Source organism: Oncorhynchus gorbuscha, linkage group LG19 (genome assembly GCF_021184085.1).
Source record: "Oncorhynchus gorbuscha isolate QuinsamMale2020 ecotype Even-year linkage group LG19, OgorEven_v1.0, whole genome shotgun sequence".
Taxonomy (NCBI): domain Eukaryota; kingdom Metazoa; phylum Chordata; class Actinopteri; order Salmoniformes; family Salmonidae; genus Oncorhynchus; species Oncorhynchus gorbuscha.
Window position 1 is genome coordinate 60,851,635 of NC_060191.1, and position 21,219 is coordinate 60,872,853.

General features: G+C 44.0%; 1 protein-coding gene across 5 annotated transcripts in view; it reads right to left on the reverse strand.

The window, feature by feature from the left end:
* LOC124006099 (SPRY domain-containing SOCS box protein 4-like) overlaps nt 1–19,348 on the reverse strand; it is a 37,386-nt gene extending 18,038 nt beyond the window's left edge. For 3 of the 5 annotated variants that reach the window (XM_046315874.1, XM_046315873.1, XM_046315872.1), the window contains exon 1: nt 18,805–19,339. The gene's annotated coding sequence lies outside the window, so the exon portion shown is untranslated. Of the gene's footprint in view, nt 1–18,804 lie in introns of all 5 variants that reach the window. The other 2 variants (XR_006833731.1, XR_006833732.1) reach the window with 1 other exon arrangement.
* Nucleotides 19,349–21,219: the final 1,871 nt, after the last annotated feature.

Consider the following 21,219-nt stretch of genomic DNA (forward strand, 5'->3'; position numbering starts at 1 on the left):
GGCTAAAGATGAAGGCAGGGTGGGAGAGAGGGGGACAAGGTGGAGAGATGAGGGAAAGAGATGGCTAAAGATGAAGGCAGGGTGGGAGAGAGGGGGACAAGGTGGAGAGATGAGGGAAAGAGATGGCTAAAGATGAAGGCAGGGTGGGAGAGAGAGGGGACAAGGTGGAGAGATGAGGGAAAGAGATGGCTAAAGATGAAGGCAGGGTGGGAGAGAGGGGGACAAGGTGGAGAGATGAGGGAAAGAGATGGCTAAAGATGAAGGCAGGGTGGGAGAGAGGGGGACAAGGTGGAGAGATGAGGGAAAGAGATGGCTAAAGATGAAGGCAGGGTGGGAGAGAGAGGGGACAAGGTGGAGAGATGAGGGAAAGAGATGGCTAAAGATGAAGGCAGGGTGGGAGAGAGGGGGACAAGGTGGAGAGATGAGCGAAAGAGATGGCTAAAGATGAAGGCAGGGTGGGAGAGAGGGGGACAAGGTGGAGAGATGAGAGAGAAAGAGATGGCTAAAGATGAAGGCAGGGTGGGAGAGAGGGGGACAAGGTGGAGAGATGAGGGAAAGAGATGGCTAAAGATGAAGGCAGGGTGGGAGAGAGGGGGACAAGGTGGAGAGATGAGGGAAAGAGATGGCTAAAGATGAAGGCAGGGTGGGAGAGAGGGGGACAAGGTGGAGAGATGAGGGAAAGAGATGGCTAAAGATGAAGGCAGGGTGGGAGAGAGGGGGGACAAGGTGGAGAGATGAGAGAGAAAGAGATGGCTAAAGATGAAGGCAGGGTGGGAGAGAGGGGGACAAGGTGGAGAGATGAGAGAGAAAGAGATGGCTAAAGATGAAGGCAGGGTGGGAGAGAGGGGGACAAGGTGGAGAGATGAGGGAAAGAGATGGCTAAAGATGAAGGCAGGGTGGGAGAGAGGGGGACAAGGTGGAGAGATGAGGGAAAGAGATGGCTAAAGATGAAGGCAGGGTGGGAGAGAGGGGGACAAGGTGGAGAGATGAGGGAAAGAGATGGCTAAAGATGAAGGCAGGGTGGGAGAGAGGGGGACAAGGTGGAGAGATGAGGGAAAGAGATGGCTAAAGATGAAGGCAGGGTGGGAGAGAGGGGGGACAAGGTGGAGAGATGAGGGAAAGAGATGGCTAAAGATGAAGGCAGGGTGGGAGAGAGGGGGACAAGGTGGAGAGATGAGGGAAAGAGATGGCTAAAGATGAAGGCAGGGTGGGAGAGAGGGGGGACAAGGTGGAGAGATGAGGGAAAGAGATGGCTAAAGATGAAGGCAGGGTGGGAGAGAGAGGGGACAAGGTGGAGAGATGAGGGAAAGAGATGGCTAATGATGAAGGCAGGGTGGAAGAGAGGGGGGACAAGGTGGAGAGATGAGGGAAAGAGATGGCTAATGATGAAGGCAGGGTGGAAGAGAGGGGGGACAAGGTGGAGAGATGAGAGAGAAAGATATGGCTCCCGCTCAGCCCAGTCAAAACTGTTCGCTGCCCTGGCCCCCCAATGGTGGAACAAACTCCCTCACGACGCCAGGACAGCGGAGTCAATCACCACCTTCCGGAGACACCTGAAACCCCACCTCTTTAAGGAATACCTAGGATAGGTTAAGTAATCCCTCTCACCCCACCCCCCTAAGTTTTAGATGCACTATTGTTAAGTGACTGTCCCACTGGATGTCATAAGGTGAATGCACCAATTTGTAAGTCGCTCTGGATAAGAGCGTCTGCTAAATGACTTAAATGTAATGTAATGTAAATGTAAAGATGAAGGCAGGGTGAAAGAGGGGGGGGACAAGGTGGAGAGATGAGAGAGAAAGAGATGGCTAAAGATGTGGTCCTTCTGTAGCTCAGTTGGTAGAGCATGGCGCTTGTAACGCCAGGGTAGTGGGTTCGATTCCCGGGACCACCCATACGTAGAATGTATGCACACATGACTGTAAGTCGCTTTGGATAAAAGCGTCTGCTAAATGGCATATATTATTATTATTATATTATATATTAAGATGAAGGCAGGGTGGGAGAGAGAGGGGACAAGGTGGAGAGATGAGGGAAAGAGATGGCTAAAGATGAAGGCAGGGTGGGAGAGAGGGGGGACAAGGTGGAGAGATGAGGGAAAGAGATGGCTAAAGATGAAGGCAGGGTGGGAGAGAGGGGGGACAAGGTGGAGAGATGAGGGAAAGAGATGGCTAAGCATGAGGAAGGCAGGGTGGGGGAGAAGGGGGATAAGGTGGAGAGATGAGAGAAAGCAGTCAGGGCAACAGAAAACATTTAGCAGAGGAAGAGAAATGGTAGAAACATTACAGATCAAACTATGTGCATACACACGACATCAAAAAATATGAAACAGAAAAACCTTGCAGGACGATAGCTATAAAATAGTAACACGCCATCACAAACAGCCATCTTGACAGATTGGTGCTACTTATCACTTCACGACAAAGATCAAAAGGGAGTTGCCAGCAGTGTTGGTCAATGAGGCCATTCGTCCAAATGACTTGCCATCTCATATACAAAAAGGAGACTAAAGAGTAAAATAGCACCCCCTTACCCACAGCTTCTTCTGTAATCCAGCTCCTTCAGATATGCACCCAGCTGAGAGCAGGATGGCTAGTTCCCTATAGAGCTGAATCACAGAAGGTCAGACAGGCATCATACCCTAGCACTGCTCTGGGGGTCAGTAGATGCATTGCCACAAGTTGGATCCAGATAGTGAAGTATTTGAAACCTGGCCCCAGTAGACAAAGCCGCTTGTTCCAAGTCCTGTCAGACTTTGCAGGAGTTGTTTTACTGGAAGCTCAAGGTGTATTCTAGAGGCGTAATCCACTTGGGTTGAGTACACACACCCAAGTGCTATTAACAGAGGTCAGTCAAGTTCAAAGGTCAGCAGGTGTCTTCTCTTTCACAACTCCTTGTCTATTCCTTCTCATACTGTTCCTTAGTAAACTGAAAATCCCTGTGCTACAATCCAGCTGCCTGCCTTGCCAGAGCCACACATCCATCCCTTCAGCCAACAGTTAGGCAAATTAATGGATAGATTACAGATAATGATACTTGTCACCACACAATAGCACTATACTGGCAACAACAAAAACAGGTTTGAGTGGCACCTGGGAACTGACTGTGGCAGGTTGATGCTACACATGGGTAGCACGAGTGCACGAGACGAGAACCTCCTATACAATTTATAAAAGGGCTTGGGGTACATGGACAAATAATGCTCTAGAATGAAATCTACAATGGCGTGACATGGGTTATCAACATAATATACTAGACTATCTTTGTGGTGCTAAGATCATACAGTTGGTTAAAACCCAAGGCATTTTCTCCAGGTCCACAGAACATTTCAGTTGTTTGGGCTGAGCCCTGTTCAAATATTAAAAAGGTATCCAGGCTGAAGGCTCTGGTTACCTGGGCGAGCACGTAGGTAAGCCCAAACTGGTCTGATCAGGTTCCACACCCTGCCCCATGGGTAACAGAAACAATCTCATTGGTTGCTCCATCAACAGGAATGAACAATCAAAAGCACTCTGAGCCAATTGGCATCAGGACATGTCCAGGATCTTTTATTAGTATCTAAAAACGACAGCACCTCATCTCTGCATATTTGTTGCATCAGGAAGGTCGAGTGGTGCAGCGGTCTAAAGGCATTGCATCGCTAGAGGCGTCACTACAGACCCTGGTTCGATTCCAACCTGTATCACAACCAACCGTGATTTGGAGTCCCATATGGTTGTGCACAATCAAATATATATATATATATATATATATATATATATATATATATATATATATATATATATATATATATATATATATATATATATATATATATATATATATATTAAAATCCACTCGTTTTGTGCACATTTTACACGTTGAATGAGTCTGAAATGCAGTCAATGAACAATAAAGGAATTGGGTACATCAACTGTGAGGAGCAAATTAATAGTAGCCGAATTATGCTGGCTGTGGCCGAGCTCACTTGTTAATCCATCCGAGAGCTTGCATCCACAGCGAACCTCCATAGCACCAAGTCCTAAGATAACAGGTCAATCCCTTTACAGTGGTTCTGCCTACTTCCTGAGGAAAAACAGAAGGGAGCCAATGAGGCAGTAGGTAAAATCAAGACAGTAAATATAGACAGCATCTGTAAACATTACTAGCGGTCAAATCCTTGCTTCCTCACCTCTCTTAAAAGTGGATTGGAGGAGAGGATCAACGAGACAACCAGTAGAAGACAGGACACAGGCCCAGACAGTGACGTGGGGTAAGGCAGGAGCCTTGGGAGGTGGAAGATAAGGACACTAAAATGTAAGGACACTAAAATGTAATGTACTACACTTGAGTGTAGGGCAATTAAGAGTCAAACAGTGACCTAGTAAACCTGAGGGTAAGGGACTTCACTAACCTGGATGTGCAGTACACTTGGCTACTTTTATAGGCCTCTGCACTAGACACTTCCTCAGACCAGATCACAGGACTGAATGCTCTAACCACCACATAACCAGTCTGCTGTATGCAGGAGATAATCTGTACCAAGTGAGAATAGCTCAATACCAATGAACCAAGTCATTAAGTCAGAAATAAGAGCGAGAGGGAGATATGGAGAGAGAGAGTGTTAATGTTTTTTCTCCCCAATTTTGTGATGTCCAAATTGGTAGATACAGTCTCGTCCCATCGCTGCAAATCCTGTACGAACTATGGAGAAGCTAAAGTCGAGCCATGTGTCCTCTGAAACACTACACTGCCAAGTCGCACTGCTTCTTGACACACTGCTCGTTTATCCCGGAAGCCAGCCAATGCGTCAGACGAAATACCATACACCTTGAGACCGTGTCAGCATGCATGTGCACGGCCCGCCACAGGTGTTGCTGGAGCGCGATGGGACACGGACATCCCGGCTGGCCAAAACCTCCCCTAACCTGGACGGATTGTGAGTCACCTCGTGGGTCTCCCGGTCGAGGCCTGCTGCGACACAGCCTGGGATCGAACCCGGATCTGTAGTGACGCCTCAAGCACTGCAGTGCCTTAGACTGCTGCACCACTTGGGAGGCCTGCAATCTCAATGTTCATCAAATGTTCAGGTGCCTCAACGCCTGTCGTTTGCTGGCTAAATTGGCCATTAGGCCGGGGCAGAATTGATGAAATGACTCCGTTGATATAGTACATTTCTCAGCCTCAGGCAAACAGGCCTCTAATCACCATGTGACTACAAGGTCTCTCGTGTACAGAATAATTCCCAGCCTCCACCCACACACACACACACACACACACACACACACACACACACACACACACACACACACACACACACACACACACACACACACACACACACACACTTCTCCAGACAACAAACCTATCCTCACGGTGCCCCTGCTGCTTCCACCTTCCAGCAAAATAGACCCAAACACACTTAACAAATCCAAAACAGCACCAAACCAGCAGTAACTTCCATCCTCAACCACGTGATGAACCACTTGAGACTAGATTGCCCAGCCAAGACTACATCCATCAGCTGTGTAAAGTGCTGCAGCCTCCAGTTTCACTCTAATTGGGAGTTTATCCACCTGCTGAGTCTCCAGATGTTGCTGGGTGGAACTGGGGGCTCTCTGCCACTTGAGACTAGAGGGGATGAGAGATGTCAGCCCTGATTAATACATCACGCCTTTCTCATTACAGCTACTTTCACCTCTCCCACAGTCTCCTCGCTCACTCTCCAGCGGTCAGCAGCAATGAAGCAAAATGAGGATTGGAGAGCAGGCCGTTTGGTAGCTAAGGCGCTAAATAAAAACTTCAGTTAAAGCAGTGGTAGCAGGATGTGACATCTATTGGCTGCTGCTGTAAAGCTGCAGTTTCATAGACTATAAAATAAGATTATATAAGCAGAGTCTTGTTAACAGTTACACAGCTGAATAGAAACAGCATCATTTTCACTACACAAAAATGTATCTTGAAAAAAGGTAGTGCGTTTTGTTCAAAAGAGTTCCAGGTATGCCAGTGTGCTCTAAGCGAAAGTGGTGTGGTTCTCACATTCATGTGGAGATTAATCCAAAGGATACTCAACATCAAATGAACAGAAAAAGGACTGAAGAAAAAAATATATAATATTTCAACCTTTTAGGAATCTTAATCCATGTAGCACACATGCAAATGTTTCCATAGCAGGGCAGACTATAGTGCATACAATAAGGGATATAGAGGGCACTTTGCATCATACGGAAAACCTGGGAGGGGGGGGGGTAGAGAAGTTGGACATGCTGGGCAGATCACAGTGCCCTGCCCTCAGGCCCAAAGTCCAGCATCATCATGACTGACAAAAAGGAGTCATCTCTCCCAGCTCACCAGGCCCACAAGCAAAAAGAAACCGATGTGAGAGATGGGCAGCAGGTTGGCACAGCTAGAGTTGAGACAGTCTCTTATCGCTCTTCCTTTACAATTGACCACCTGTTTCCTCCCCCTCATTCACCCACTGAATAGTCTTCAGTAAGGGTCTTCATTATTCCACTGTGCCCCCCCCCCCCCCTTATACACACACAGCACACGCCGAGGTTACCCTGACTCTAGCACTTAAATCGATAACCACTTGTTATCTGTACAGACCGCTATGAGGGTTGAATGGGAATTGAACAGATATGGCCACTAAGGTCACAGCAAAACAAAAAAAAGGTCAGATTCCTCCTTGTTTGTTTGGGTACTGGTTTCTCACAACACTAAAACTAGTCATTATCTTTAGGTAAGTCCCTAAATGACTGGCACACACAAAAGAAATCAGGTTTGCACTACATCAAGACAATTATTGGCTTGGGCTGCATCAAGCTCATATGTGCCCAGTGGGCTAATCAGAGAGAACTGTGGGAAGCTGCTTCTTTGATTTGACTGCAGATGAGATCCCATCCATTGGTGTAGGCTGTTTATCTCCCAAATAAGCAGTCTTCCTTCTACAGTATCAACAAGCAGTGCTGCCACAATCGCATAACTGACAATTATGGGCAATAACCATGAACTTTATTTTCAAGTATATATAGTTCACCAGTTAGTTCAGCAGTTTCGTACTGGCCAAACTTCTGCTCTGGTGATTACACAGAACATTAATACATCATCATAAAAAGCACAGTGACTCTCAGCAAGCCTATCGTAGTAAACAAACTTCAGGTAAGTAACTGAAGAACCTTTTTTTACATGAAGCAGGTAAAGTTAGTATTAGTATTTTACGAGCACAAGGGGCGTCAAAACTTTATTGTATTCATTAAGTTGTAGCGTTATGATGTACTACAATAAAAATATATTTTTTAATGACAACTGTGGCCATTTTGCATGAGAATTAATAGTTACCCAACATTTCTAAATCATCACAGCCCTAACCAACAGCATGTAATAGCACGGTATGACAGACCTCACCTTGCCATTTTCTGTCTAATCCAATTCTAGAAAAGACAATCATAGCAGCACTGAGGCTGCTTCAATTTAGCTCACATGCACTTGGGAATGCAATTTGTAGGACGTGGTGGTGGTGGAGGAGGAAACCCCTATGGTACAATTGAGTGTTTTGCAGGTCAGGGGGAGAGAGGCTGGAAGAGTGAGTACTGTTTTCAATGATTTGACATTTCTATGTCAGTTGGAAGACCGGGGCGAGCCATTTATCAGTGTGGCCCACTGGGGAGACCTCTATCTCCATTCAACCCTGTGCTCTTTCTTCATCTCTCCACAAAACACTCAGGGTGTGTTTCTCCCCCAGACTGTACTTGACTTGTATACAAGTGCCGGGCTGAATAGCGTCATAGGCACAAACATTAAATGGTGAAATAAAATAAAAATCTACATGTCTTGCCAATATAGCATGGAGATGAATCACCCTGGGTGCATCTCATACACCGCTCCCTCCTTCCCCACCCCACCACCCTCACGAGAGACAGTAAATTAGCTCCCAAAACACCCAGCCGGCCACCAGACACGACAGCATGAGCCTACAGACAGAGGGACTCTATAAGAACACAATCCTCTGAGACATGAGGCTCTGTTCCAACCACTACTGGTCCACCCTGGCAGAGAGCACATTACACAGGCCCATCACTGATAACAGGAATAATGAAAAGTAATGAAATACTAAGAGATTGTTATTAAAATGAGAAATCAGACATTGGAAGCCCTAAGCCTCCGGGAACCCTCGAGACCGAGAACTAGAGCAAGGATGCAAGTACATTAAACCTTCACTACAAACTCCACCTATTGTCAGTAATTTAACTCATTTGGAGCAGTCAGTTAATTGTACTCCACAAAGCCTTGACGACTGGTAATGATGCATGCGAATTCATTTTGAACAAACAGGAAAACGGTGTGCATTTGGAAAGTATTCAGACAATTGACTTTGTTTAAATTTTTACGTTACAGCCTTATTAAAAAAAATGTACTAAATTGTTTTTCTCCCTCATCTAACAACACACAATACTCCATAATGATTTGCAAAAACAGGTTCAGAAATTTTTGGAAATGTAGTAAAAAATAAGCTGAAATACCACTTTTACATAACTATTCAGACCATTTACTCTATACTTTGTTGAAGCACCTTTGGCAGCGATTACAGCCTTGAGCCTTAAGCTTTGCACACCTGTATTTAGTTTCTGCTATTCTTCTCTTAAGCTCCGTCAGGTTGGATGGGGAGCGTTGCTTCACAGCCATAGTGCATAAAGTTCCCTCAGTTCTCATAACAAGCAATCTCTGACAAAAGTCCCTCTACTTCAATTTGAGGTGAAAATGTTGAATCAGACACCTTGTCGACAGAAACAGCTCATGGTCCTCCTGGAATCAGAAGGTTTTTTGACTCAATGGAGGAACGTAGTCAGAGCAATGCTGATGAATATCTTGCTCGAGCTGTGTATGCAACTGGTTCACCTCTGATGCTCACAGGCAATGTGTATTGGAAGAGATTGCTGAATGTTCTTCGTCCAGCATACATCAACCAAACGTGCCTTATCTACTCAGTCGCTGGACGCAGAGTTAAACAGAGTTTAAGTTAAGGTCAAGCAAATCATTGAGAAAGCAGACTATTGCAGTCATCTCTGATGGGTGGTCAAATGTTCATGGGAAAGGAATAATTAACTACATCTCCAACCCTCAACCACTATTCTACAAGAGCACAGACACAAGGGACAACAGACACCAGTCTCTACATTGCAGATGAACTGAAGGCAGTCAATGACCTTGGACCACAAGGTATTTGCACTGGTGACAGACAATGCTGCAAACATGAAGGCTGCTTGGTCTAAACTGGAGGAGTCCTACGCTCAAATCACACCCATTGGCTGTGCTGCTCATGCATTGAATCTGCTCCTCAAGGTCATCATGGCACAAATAACAATGGATACACTCTACAAGAGAGCCAAGGAAATGATTAGGTGTGTGAAGGGTCATCAAATTATAGCAGCAATCTACCTCACCAAGAAAATTGAGAAGAATAAGAGCACCACCAAGAGGATGTGTCTGTTGCTGGGTGCCCAGCAACACCCGTTGGGGTGGTGTTGTCATGTTTGGCAGTCTCCTGGAAGGGAAGGTGTCCCTCCAAGAAATGGCCATATTACAGTCTGCAGATATGGACAGCCCCATCAAGAGGATCCTCATGGATGATGTATTTTGGGAGAGATTGGTAAGCAGCCTGTAACTTACAGCAGTAGCCATTGCACGGATTGAGGGAGACAATGTCATCCTGTCTCATGTTCAGACTCTGCTTGCAGATGTAAGAGAAGAATACTGCCCTGCCAACTTCACTGTTGCTCCAAGCAGAGGAAAATGCAGTTCAAGTATGCTGGCAAGAGAATCCTGTCTGGTGCAGAGATCAACAAGGCCTATGGTGTCATCACTAACATGTCTCGCCACCTTGGCCTGGATGAGGGCAAGGTTCTTGGCAGTCTGGTGGAGTACACTTCCAAGAAAGGGCTTTGGGACAGAGATGCAATATGACAGTCGTGCCAACACATCGCATCAGCCACCTGGTGGAGGGGATCGGAGGCTCTTTTCCCCTGTTGCCTCCATCCAAATCCCACCAACATCAGCCATCTCAGAGTGCAACTGGTCCTTGTTTGGGAACACACACACACACACACAAAGCATGCAACAGGCTGAACAATACAAGGATTGAAAAATTGGTGGACATCCGGGGCAAATTTGAGGCTTTTTGAGCCTGACAACAAGCAATCCTGAACAAGGTTGGAAAATGACAGTAAAGATGAGGCCTCAGAGTCTGATGTTCAAGAGGTGGACATTGAGGAGGTCCATGGAGAAGACATGGAAGCCTGAAGGGAAGACAACCAAAGCTGTAGTTTCTAGACTATCAGATGTTGGCAGATGTTTGTTGAAAACATTTTTGGGAGATGCGATGGATCATTGTGGATCATTCAATATTCCCTTTCAGTGTTCAGTGAAATCATCCCATGTGTCATCCCATCCCAGTCAACTCATTTAAAAGTTCAATTCATAACTAAATAGTTTTATTTCTATTGGAAGGATTTAATCATTTGCAATTAAGTATACGTATGATAAGATAAAATGTTTATGTTTGTCTCCATATGATATGGTAAATATATCCAATGCAAAAAAACACCTACATTGAAATGATATTAATGTGCATATATTCCCGTTAAATCCCACGGAAAGTTTCCACCTCTGAATTTCTCAAAATGTGCAACCCTAGTGTTGACTCTTAAAGACTCAGTCAGGTACAAAGAATAACATTTTCAGGCTCTCCATTACTAGTCTCTGCATTACTGTCATTACTAGCTGGCTGGTGATTGACTGAACACTGAAGGACTTGTGTATTGTTCAGCATATGCCGGTGCTAAGGGGGACTATGGGAAGTAGTGTTCAGTCACTGTCGTGTTCTGGTCAACAAGACTCACTGTGCAGGGACCACTGTCATGTCAAACCTGCTGGGAAGGCCTAGACTGAGTCTACTGCTGCCTAGCAAGCATAGCCTGACAGGAGAAGCAACAGCCGTCGTGTGCCGTGCCGTGCGTCAAGCCGCCATTCGCCGTGCTGTCTCCATCTGGAAAACTACTGGATGTGCAGGATTTGGGTCAGCTTATCAAGGTCCTGTTGAGCAGCTGATCTTTTACAATGTCATGTATTCATGTAGGGCTGGAACCCCCAGTAGCTCTCCTGGAATCTCCTGGCAAGAGGACAAGCGTTAATGTCAAGTCCTGCTGTTCCATTAGGCTGAGATGAGAAGGGGGAAGTGATGCGTGACTGACTATTCTGAGCAGGTCAGTCAGGGTGAGAGTTATCTTTGTGTGCCTGTCTGTGGATAGCAGTCCAAAGACACTGCCCTGTGTCTGACCCAGGCAACGGGTACAACACTTTGCATGCCAGATAGAACAGACTATAAAACAGATGAGAAAAAGCAGCAGCTGGGGTGAGGTCTCACTAACATACTGGAAGGAATACTTCCTGGTGCGTGATTTAGTGACATGACACAGCGATCTCTCGACCTATAAGACTACGGTGAACCTGACCATCCGCTGAACTAAACTGAAAGACCAACTTGGTGGGAAAACCCAATTAATGCCATACATGATTATTAGAACATTACAGAACTCCCATCCTTCCAGATTCATGTCACTGGGGACTAGGGCTTGATCTGAACAGCATGTGACAGAAAGAACACAGATGTTTTGTTTGGGGGCAGTGCTTAGAGTTGGCTGGACGCAAGTGGTCCTTTATGCTACTCTATTTCTCCGTAATGCAAATAGGGAACGCGTTGATCTGTCACTTAGACACACGAGGACAATCATACATATTTCTCAGAAACTACCCAGGGCAATTGCTACCATCGTTCCCAAACTCAACCATTTCTATTATCTTTTAGGCGCAGCTACTCGTGATAAAAGGTTAGAAGTGCCTGTCTCAAACTAATTGATAAAAAAAATTAAAAAAAACTGACTTGAGGGAAAGTGCTATCAGTCATTTTAAATAATTCTCTCACTGTCAGATCAATTTGATCCCCAATCTTACTCCCATGTCTCTCCCTCCAGCCCCCTCTCCTCGTCTCTCCCCCTAGGTACATTTCCCTGTATCCTGCTCCCCATTTTCCATTTCAGTCGAACTGTGCTTTCCTGCTCTCCTCTCCTTTAGTTCAGACTCATGCAAAACCATATCAGTGGTCTTTTGCATGCCCTGTCTGGTCTGATCTGATTTAGGGGGAACAGAGGTGAACATGCTGTACATCAAGATTACCATCAAAAGAGCCTGCCGACTGACGTATACACTAACACACCTGGATACAAATGGGAGTAATATATCTGTATTAAGGCTCATTTTAGAATATCCAAGACCAGAAAGATGTGTAATGCAATATCGATTGTCATCCTACTCGTCTCAAAAATAAACTCAGCAAAAAAATACTGCGTTTCAACTGCGTTTATTTTCAGCAAACTTGTGTGAACATAAGATTCAACAACTGAGACAAACTGAACAAGTTCCACAGACATGTAACTATCAGCAACTGAATAATGTGTCCCGGGGGGGGGGGGCTCAAAATCAAAAGTAACAGTCAGTATCTTGTGTGGCCAGCAGCTGCATTAAGTACTGCAGTGCATCTCCTCCTCATGGACTGCACCAGTTCTTGCTGTGAGATGTTACCCCACTCTTCCACCAAGGCACCTGAGCAGGTTCTCAGACTGGGGAGACGGTTCACCTTCCAACAGGACAATGATCTTAAGCACACAGCCAAGACAATGCAGGAGTGGCTTCGTCACAAGTCTCTGAATGTCCTTGAGTGGCTCAGCCAGAGCCCGGACTTGAACCCAATCAAACATCTCTGGAGAGACCTGAAAATAGCTGTGCAGCAATGCTTGAGAGGATCTGCATAGACGAATGGGAGAAACTTCCCAAATACAGGTGTACCAAGTTTGTAGAGTCATTCCCAAAAAGACTTGAGGCGGAAGTCGCTGCCAAAGGTGCTTCAACAAAGTACTGAGTAAAGGGTCTGAATACTTATGTAAATGTATTTTATGCAAATATTTTTCTAAAAAGCTGTTTATGCTTCGTCTTTATGTAGTGTGTGTAGATTCATGACAAACATTTCATACATTTTAGAATAAGGCTGTAACGTAACAATTTATACTTTCCGAAAGCACTACTTAATTGAGTTATTTATGCAGCTATAGGTTTGGATGTTCAGTACATTACAAGGCTGCATGGTGGGACTAATGATACATAGAAAAGTCACATGAAAGGAATGAGCTCCCATGTGTTTCTTGTTCAAGCTGCACATGCTTCATTCACAATTTCACAAGCACTTGATAATATTGTCACCAGGCCTTAAATTCACCTTGTGAGGCCATAATGCCCCCTAAAAAATCCACGCCTTGTGGCCAAAGTGGACGTTGTGCCCTTGGGCTGAATATAAATATACTTTGTCGGCCAAAAAGAGGCCTAACAAACAGCAAAAGCACTAGCCTATGTCACTACTATCCCCTACAGTTGAAAAGTTGACCTATTCTATTGCCCAAACTTGTCCTTCTGTGAAAATGATTTTGCCCAAACTTGAAACTATGTATGCCAGTTAGGCTCTACAGCATTTATTACGCTGATTAATGTGCTTCATTTCGAGAAGTTACTTGGCCACTAGTTGTGACACACCTTTTCAAAACATATAGGCCTATGGGCGAGGCTACATGAGGTGTGCGACTAGGATTTGAAAAAGTTGCAACATCAGCATTCACAAGTGATAATTGATAAGGCTAATATTGTCACTGGAAAGGTTTGTGGTCATACACACATCCTTAGAAACATAGGTGCTGGGCTAATAAAGAATACTAGCATAGAACAAGGCCCGCACACCGTTAAAGCTCCCAATTCACCACTTTTACTGACAATGTTTCCATCCCAAGCGGATCTACGTCCGATCAAAAAGACCTGACGAACATCCGTTTTGGATCAAAAGGTGGTCAATAAAGCAGTGAATTGGAAGCTAACAGTGTGCAGGGCTTCTTGTTCTATACTAGGCTAATATTGTCACCCATCAGACTATTAAGGTCTTTAAATATACAAAATAACGTGTGAAATATGTTTTGATTTTGAATGGGATCCTCTTTTTGATAGAGGCCATCAAAACCTTTAATGCAATTGCATAGGCTGTCATGATGTCAGAGTGATTAGAGGAACAGTAGAGTGCTGTGTACCAGGCAGTTAGCAAGTTTGGTAGGCTACTAATGACCATCAGCAGCAGAGCTTAGAGAAGCCTAATTACTGTGACTAAACGCTCACATGGAATTTGACTGTAGTCATAACTCGACCGCCGGAGTGGCAGTAATATGGTCATGGTAACAGCCCTAGATACAAGTGGCATTAGGAAGAGCAGACTATAACTATAGTACAAAAGTGGCTATGGAAAAGCAAATGACCTTTGATCGAGTCACACACCTACTAAAGGTGAAGCCCAAGTGAGTCCAAAACGGATTAAAACGCCCTTGGACAGTGTATGAACACTTGAGTCATGCCGCAACTTGAACAATTAAATGAATTAAAACTACTAGTGACTATATAATATAACAGTGGGAACATGAGGACTTTAAACGGTCCCTTAAAGCCCAGTGTTTTATTCAGTGACTGATCACTTTTAATGGGATATTTAAAAACATTACCATTTGACTGACTCAGCAGCACTGGCATAGTGGCAACATGACCGTCCCTGACCCTGGGTGGGAGGGAGGGACAATGGATTACGGGACAGGCACAGTCGATGGGACTAGTGCTGGTGTGTCAAGACTCTGGACAGCTAACTGACGCAGCACTGTTGGTTTGTGTGGAGATTACAATGAATTCATCACTTCTCATGACCAGACAGGCTCTGGAGGGGGTGGAGTGGAAGAACCGCAGCCTGCCGTTCCTCTGGAGCGTGCTTGTTCCTCCCTGCCTTTTATTGGACAGACCAACAGAAGAGGATGTGAAATGATTTGTGATGTTCTGAAAGTTATGTTCCTGGAAGGTATGTTCCTAAGATGATCAACATGAGTAGCATGCACCTGTCTGATGGAGGGAGATGGAGTGGAAATCTGAGGGGTGTGGCACTGTCTGGCAGTATAAAAGGTGACCAAATGTCATCTTGGTTGCTATTCTTCAGAGTCCTTAAAATGAGTGAATGAAGCAATGTCACTTAACTTCTATAAAAATACCTCATCACACCATCATCACATTTGTGAGAAATAGAAGGCAGGGGGGTAAAAAGACAGAAGACTAGAAAGTGAGAGGGAGCAGAAAATAAAGATAGAGTGAGAACGAGAGTACAGTTGAAGTTGGAAGTTAACATACATTTAGGTTGGAGTCAGTAAAACTCATTTTTCAACCACTCCACAAATTTCTTGTTAACAAACTATAGTTTTGCCAAGTCGGTTAGGACATCTACTTTGTGCATGACGAGTAATATTTCCAACAATTGTTTTGACAAATTATTTCACTGTATCACAATTCCAGTGGGTCAGAAGTTTACATACATTAAGTTGACTGTGACAAACACCTTGGAAAATTCCAGAAATTGATGTCATGGCTTTATAAGCTTCTGAAAGGCTAATTGACAACATTTGAGTCAATTGGAGGTGTACCTGTGGATGTATTTCAAGGCCTACCTTCGAACTCAGTGCCTCCTTGCTTGACATCATGGGAAAATCAAAAGAAATCAGCCAAGACCTCAAAAAAATAGTCTGGTTTATCCTTGGGAGCAATAGCCTGCAAGTATAAACACCATGGGACCACGCAGTCGTCATACCGCTCAGGAAGGAGACTTGTTCTGTCTCCTATAGATGAACGTACTTTGGTGCGAAAAGTGCAAATCAATCCGAGAACAACATCAAAGGACCTTGAAGATGCTGGAGGAAACCGGTACAAAAGTATCTATATCCACAGTAAAATGAGTCCTATATTGACATAAGCTGAAAGGCCGCTCGGCAAGGAAGAAGTTTGGAGGAAAAAGGGGGATGCTTGCAAGACGAAGAACACCATCCCAACCGTGAAGCACGGGGGAGGCAGCATCATGTTGTGGGGGTGCTTTGCTGCAGGAGGGATTGGTGCACTTCACAAAATAGATTGCATCATGAGGTAGGACAATTAAATGGATATATTGATACCACATCAGTCAGGAAGTTAAACGCTTGGTCGAAAATGGGTCTTCCAAATGGACAATGACCCCAAACATACTTCCAAAGTTGTGGCAAAATGGTTTAAGGACCACAAAGTCAAGGTATTGGAGTGGCCGCCACAAAGCCCTGACCTCAATCCTATAGAAAATTTGTGGGCAGAACTGAGAAAGTGTGCACGAGCAAGGAGGCCAACAAACCTGACTCAGTTACACCAGCTCTGTCAGGAGGAATGGGCCAAAATTCAACCAACTTATTGTGGGAAGCTTGTGGAAGGCTACCCGAAACATTTGACCCAATTTAAACAATTTAAATGCAACGCTACCAAATACTAATTGAGTGTATGTAAACTTCTGACCCACTGGGAATGTGATAAAATAAATAAAAGCTGAAATAAATAATGATTTATTCTATTATTCTGACATTTCACATTCTTAAAATAATGTGGTGATCCTAACTAACCTAAGACAGGGAATTTTTACTAGGATTAAATGTCAGGAATTGTGAAAAACTGATTTTAAATGCATTTGGCTAAGGTGTATGTAAACTTCCGACTTCAACTGTATACATACACACAAAAAGTAGGTCACATGGGGAAGAGGCATGCCGTGAGGTGTTGCTTTATTGTTTTTAAAAAACCAAATTAGCTGTTCACTTGCGCTATATGAGATTGGAGTTCCATGCCATCATTATTATGTATAATACTAATACTGTATGTTTCCCTGCAGGACTTGCTTTGTGGAGTGTGGTGTCAAAAAAAGCTGAGCATCTCTTTATCGCAGACACACTTATCCCCAACTTTACAACCACTGAATCAATATGTTTTGACCATGACGGTTTACAATCTAAAGTAACTCCAAGCAATTTAGTCTCAACAGCCACACCATTCATGACCAAATTCAGCTTAGGTCTAGAACTTAGGGAATGATTTGTACCCAATAAAATGCTCTTATTTTTAGAGATGTTGGGGGACCAGTATATTACTGGCCACCCATTCTAAAACTGACTGCAACTCTTTGTTTAGGGTTGCTGTGATTTGACTAATTGTGGTTGCAGAAGTGTATAGGGTTGAAGCATCAGCCTTCATGGACACAGGCTTTGTTGAATGCCAATGGCAGGTAATTGGTAAAAAATATTTTCAAAAAGAGTAGAAGCTGTGGTATACCACAATTTACATGTTGAACATTAGAGAAGCTTCCATTAAAGAAAACCCTCCGTGTTCTATTAGATAGATATCATAGATTATGAGCTATGGCAGAGGTTGAAAAGCTATAACATAAGTTCTCAACAACAAGTTATGGTCAATAATATGCAAAACTGTAGTGAAATCTAACAGTACAGCTCCCACAATATTCTTATTATCAATTTATTTTAACCAATCAGCCATTTGTGTCAGTGCAGCACATGTTGAGTGCTATTTTCTATAAGCAAGCTGAAAGTCTTAATTGTTTACAGAGAAATAGCATTGCATTTGGTCCCCCCTAAAAATCCAACAGTTTTCCTATCCCAGCTCTGCATCTGTGTGGTCATGATGCACTATGTATGTAGCCCACCCAGGTGGCTACAGGGTCAGGTGACCTATGAACATGACTGAGGTCATGGGTTCAAACTCCAGATGTCAATAATTTGGAGTGTGGGGGCCATGAATGGTTCTACACCTGAAAATAAAATATGGACTGCTTCCTACCCCAGGGAATTATTCATTCATTAGGCCTATATGCAACCACCATAAACTGGTAGTAGTTTTCCATTTAATGGGTTAGTTGTAAGCCTAGTCAAATGAGTAAGCAAGGCCTACTCTGGTGGCAACGAGGTATATTAATGTACCATGCACTAAAACACATTAAGGAAAGACAAATCATTATCTATATTACTGGCTCCTCCACAGGTCCATCACACACTAACCGGTCATCAGACACTTGTGGTTACCCACTACTCCAGGGGATAAAGCATTTACCACCAACAAACTGGAACAGATACACCGGAATAGGCGTCCGATTTGGCAAATCCACATTCGTTGTAAAAATACTTCATCTCTACTGTTTGCTCACGTCTGTAGACTCGCTCACAGACGTAAACTCCGCTGTGACAATGGGAAATCAAATTGAAACTAAAATCAGACATGCGAGTTCTGCAAATGTGTATACCACAATAGTGGCAAGATATTTTCTGCAAAAAAATCCTTTCCTAATGCAAGTAACAATTCCGGTGGCCTATTCGGTGTCCCTGTTCTCGACAATATGAGGTGCTGAATGTACTGCATGTTGTCAACTATAAACATGTTTGGAAATGGTTTATTTGCTTGCAGCCACATAACCTTTTCATTATATCGTTTCGAAAACATTCTAATCAGTGTATTAATCTATTTTCCAAGCTATTGTAAACGGTGGGATGAATTAATAAAACGTAATTTACAAGTAACGTTAGATGCCAAGTAACGTTCGTTTCTCAAGTTACCAAGCCGCGCTACCCAGTAGACTTGATTTGATTCCGCTTGTTCTCAAAAAGTCCTAAATTCGCCTTCTCATGCGGTTTGAGTCGGTGCGGTCATAAAAACATGTACCAAAAGTTGCAAACATTGACACATTTTCTAAACATCACGAAGAAAGCATATTGAAAAACACTATATAATGTGTTGAAACATGATTATATTCGACGCAATAAAATGAAACAGGCAAGATATGTTTTTACTTACGTTCCAATGGAGCCAACAGCCTCGCCTGGCGATCGACAAAGCTCTCACGAGACCAAGTTCCCTCCTCGAGCAAACCAAAACAGTTGGACTTTGCGTCGAAGATATTCATTTGGTTTCACTCAAGCCGTAACAACAAATCTTCTGTACTGTTTCATCCGCGAATTTTCGGAAATTCGATACGAGCGGCTACTTTGTTCCATTTCTTGGATATCACCATTCATGTGTCGCTGACACACACACTGATTGGCCACGTCGCTCGAGGGATAGGATCGGGAATAGGTGAAGGCTAGGGCACCAGCAGAGCCATTTCTTTTCGCCGTCCTAAAGTCTACCGATTCTCGTAGCAATGATATAACGATACAATTCAACACTGACCTCGGGGAGTGAATAAGAAGCCTAGTCTAAATTTGACAACACATCAGAGAGAGAGTTGAAAGTTTTATGCAACTAGCCTTAATTCAACTAAATAAAAATATAAACGTAACATTTTACCTTTATTTAACTAGGCAAGTAAGTTAAGAACAAATTCTTATTTTCAATGGCGGCCTAGGAACAGTGGGTTAACTGCCTGTTCAGGAGCAGAACGACAGATTTGTACCTTGTCAGCTCAGGGATTTGAACTTGCAACCCGTTCAGTTACTAGTCCAACTCTCTAACCACTAGGCTACCCTGCCACCCCACATAAAGTGTTGGTCCCATGAGCTGAAATAAAAGATCCCAGAAATGTTCCATACACACAAAAAGCTTATTTCTCTGAAATTTCGTGCACACATTTGTTAACATCCCTGTTAGTGAGCATTTATCCTTTGCCAAGATAGTCCATCCACCTGCATATCAAGAAGCGAATTAAACAGTATTCTCATTACACAGGTGCACCTTGTGCTGGGGAAAATAAAAGGACAGTTATAAAATGTGCAGTTTGTCCCACAACACAATGCCACAGATGTCTCAAGTTTTGAGGGAGCACACAATTGGCATGCTGACTGCAGGAATGGCCACCAGAGCTGTTGCCAGTCAATTTAATGTTAAGTTCTCTACCATAAGACAACGTTTTAGAGAATTTGGCAGTACGTCCAACCGGCCTCACAACCGCAGACCACGTGTAACCATGCCAGCCCAGGACCTCCACATCTGGCTTCTTCACCTGCGGGATCGTCTGAGACCAGCCACCTGGACAGCTGATAAAACTATGGGTCAGCACAACAAAAGAATGCCTGCACAAGCTGTCAGAAATCATCTTAGGAAAGCTCATCTGCTTGATCGTTGTCCTCACCAGGGTCTTGACCTGACTGCAGTTCAGCGTCATAGCCAACTTCAGTGGGTAAATGCTCACCTTCGATGACCACTGGCACACTGGAGAAGTGTGGATGGCAGACAGCATGTATTGCGTCGTGTGGGCGAATGGTTTGCTGATGTCAACGTTGTGAACAGAGTGTCCCATGGTGGTGGTTGGGTTATGGTATGGACAGGCATAAGCTACAAACAACAAACACAATTGCACTTTATTGATGGCAATTTGAATGCACAGAGATACCGTGACGAGATCCTGAGGCCCATAATTAGCACATGTGGTCCACTCTGTCTTCAGTCTGATTTCCGTAAACAAGCCTGGTAACATAGTGTAGGAACCCTAACCCTAAAAAGGAATGTATCAATTTAACCTTTGACATTTTTAATGATTTCCAATATGAAAGATAAGGCCCTTAGGCTTCCAAAACCGTACCACAAGCGATATGTATTAATGTTCAGACCGAGCATTGCGGCTCTTTAACAAAACTCCCCCCTCAGGCGACACCTTTGTCCAATGACTTTTCTATGTAATGGAATAGAACTGAGAGTTATGATCTAGGGCTAAGGCATACACAGCTATAGCCTTGAATACATGCTTGTAGGCTCTTCTCCTAATAGGTCTACAGAGAGTAAGATAGGCCTACATGAAGGTAGACCAGATAGTAGACATAGGCGTTATGATTTAAGGCCTATTGATTCTGGCCTCAGGGACAGGATATCGAAATAGCATGAAATCAATTCCAATACTAAACATCACCATTGATCACAAGTCATTGTACAACCACATTGATTATATTTTGTCATTATACACATTACCATTGATCACCCGACGGAATACATATTTTTTATCGTCTTGACTGCATTCAATCTTAGAATGGTTAAAATGGTGCCTGGGGTATGCTTATTATGTGCTGTGCTCAGCCTGCATATCATTGTGTGTGTGTGTGTGTGTGTGTGTGTGTGTGTGTGTGTGTGTGTGTGTGTGTGTGTGTGTGTGTGTGTGTGTGTGTGTGTGTGTGTGTGTGTGTGTGTGTGTGTGTGTGTGTGTGTGTGTGTGTGTGTGTGTGTGTGTGGTCAGACTACCAGATTGACTTACATGTGTCTCATTGCGGTTGACACACCTGA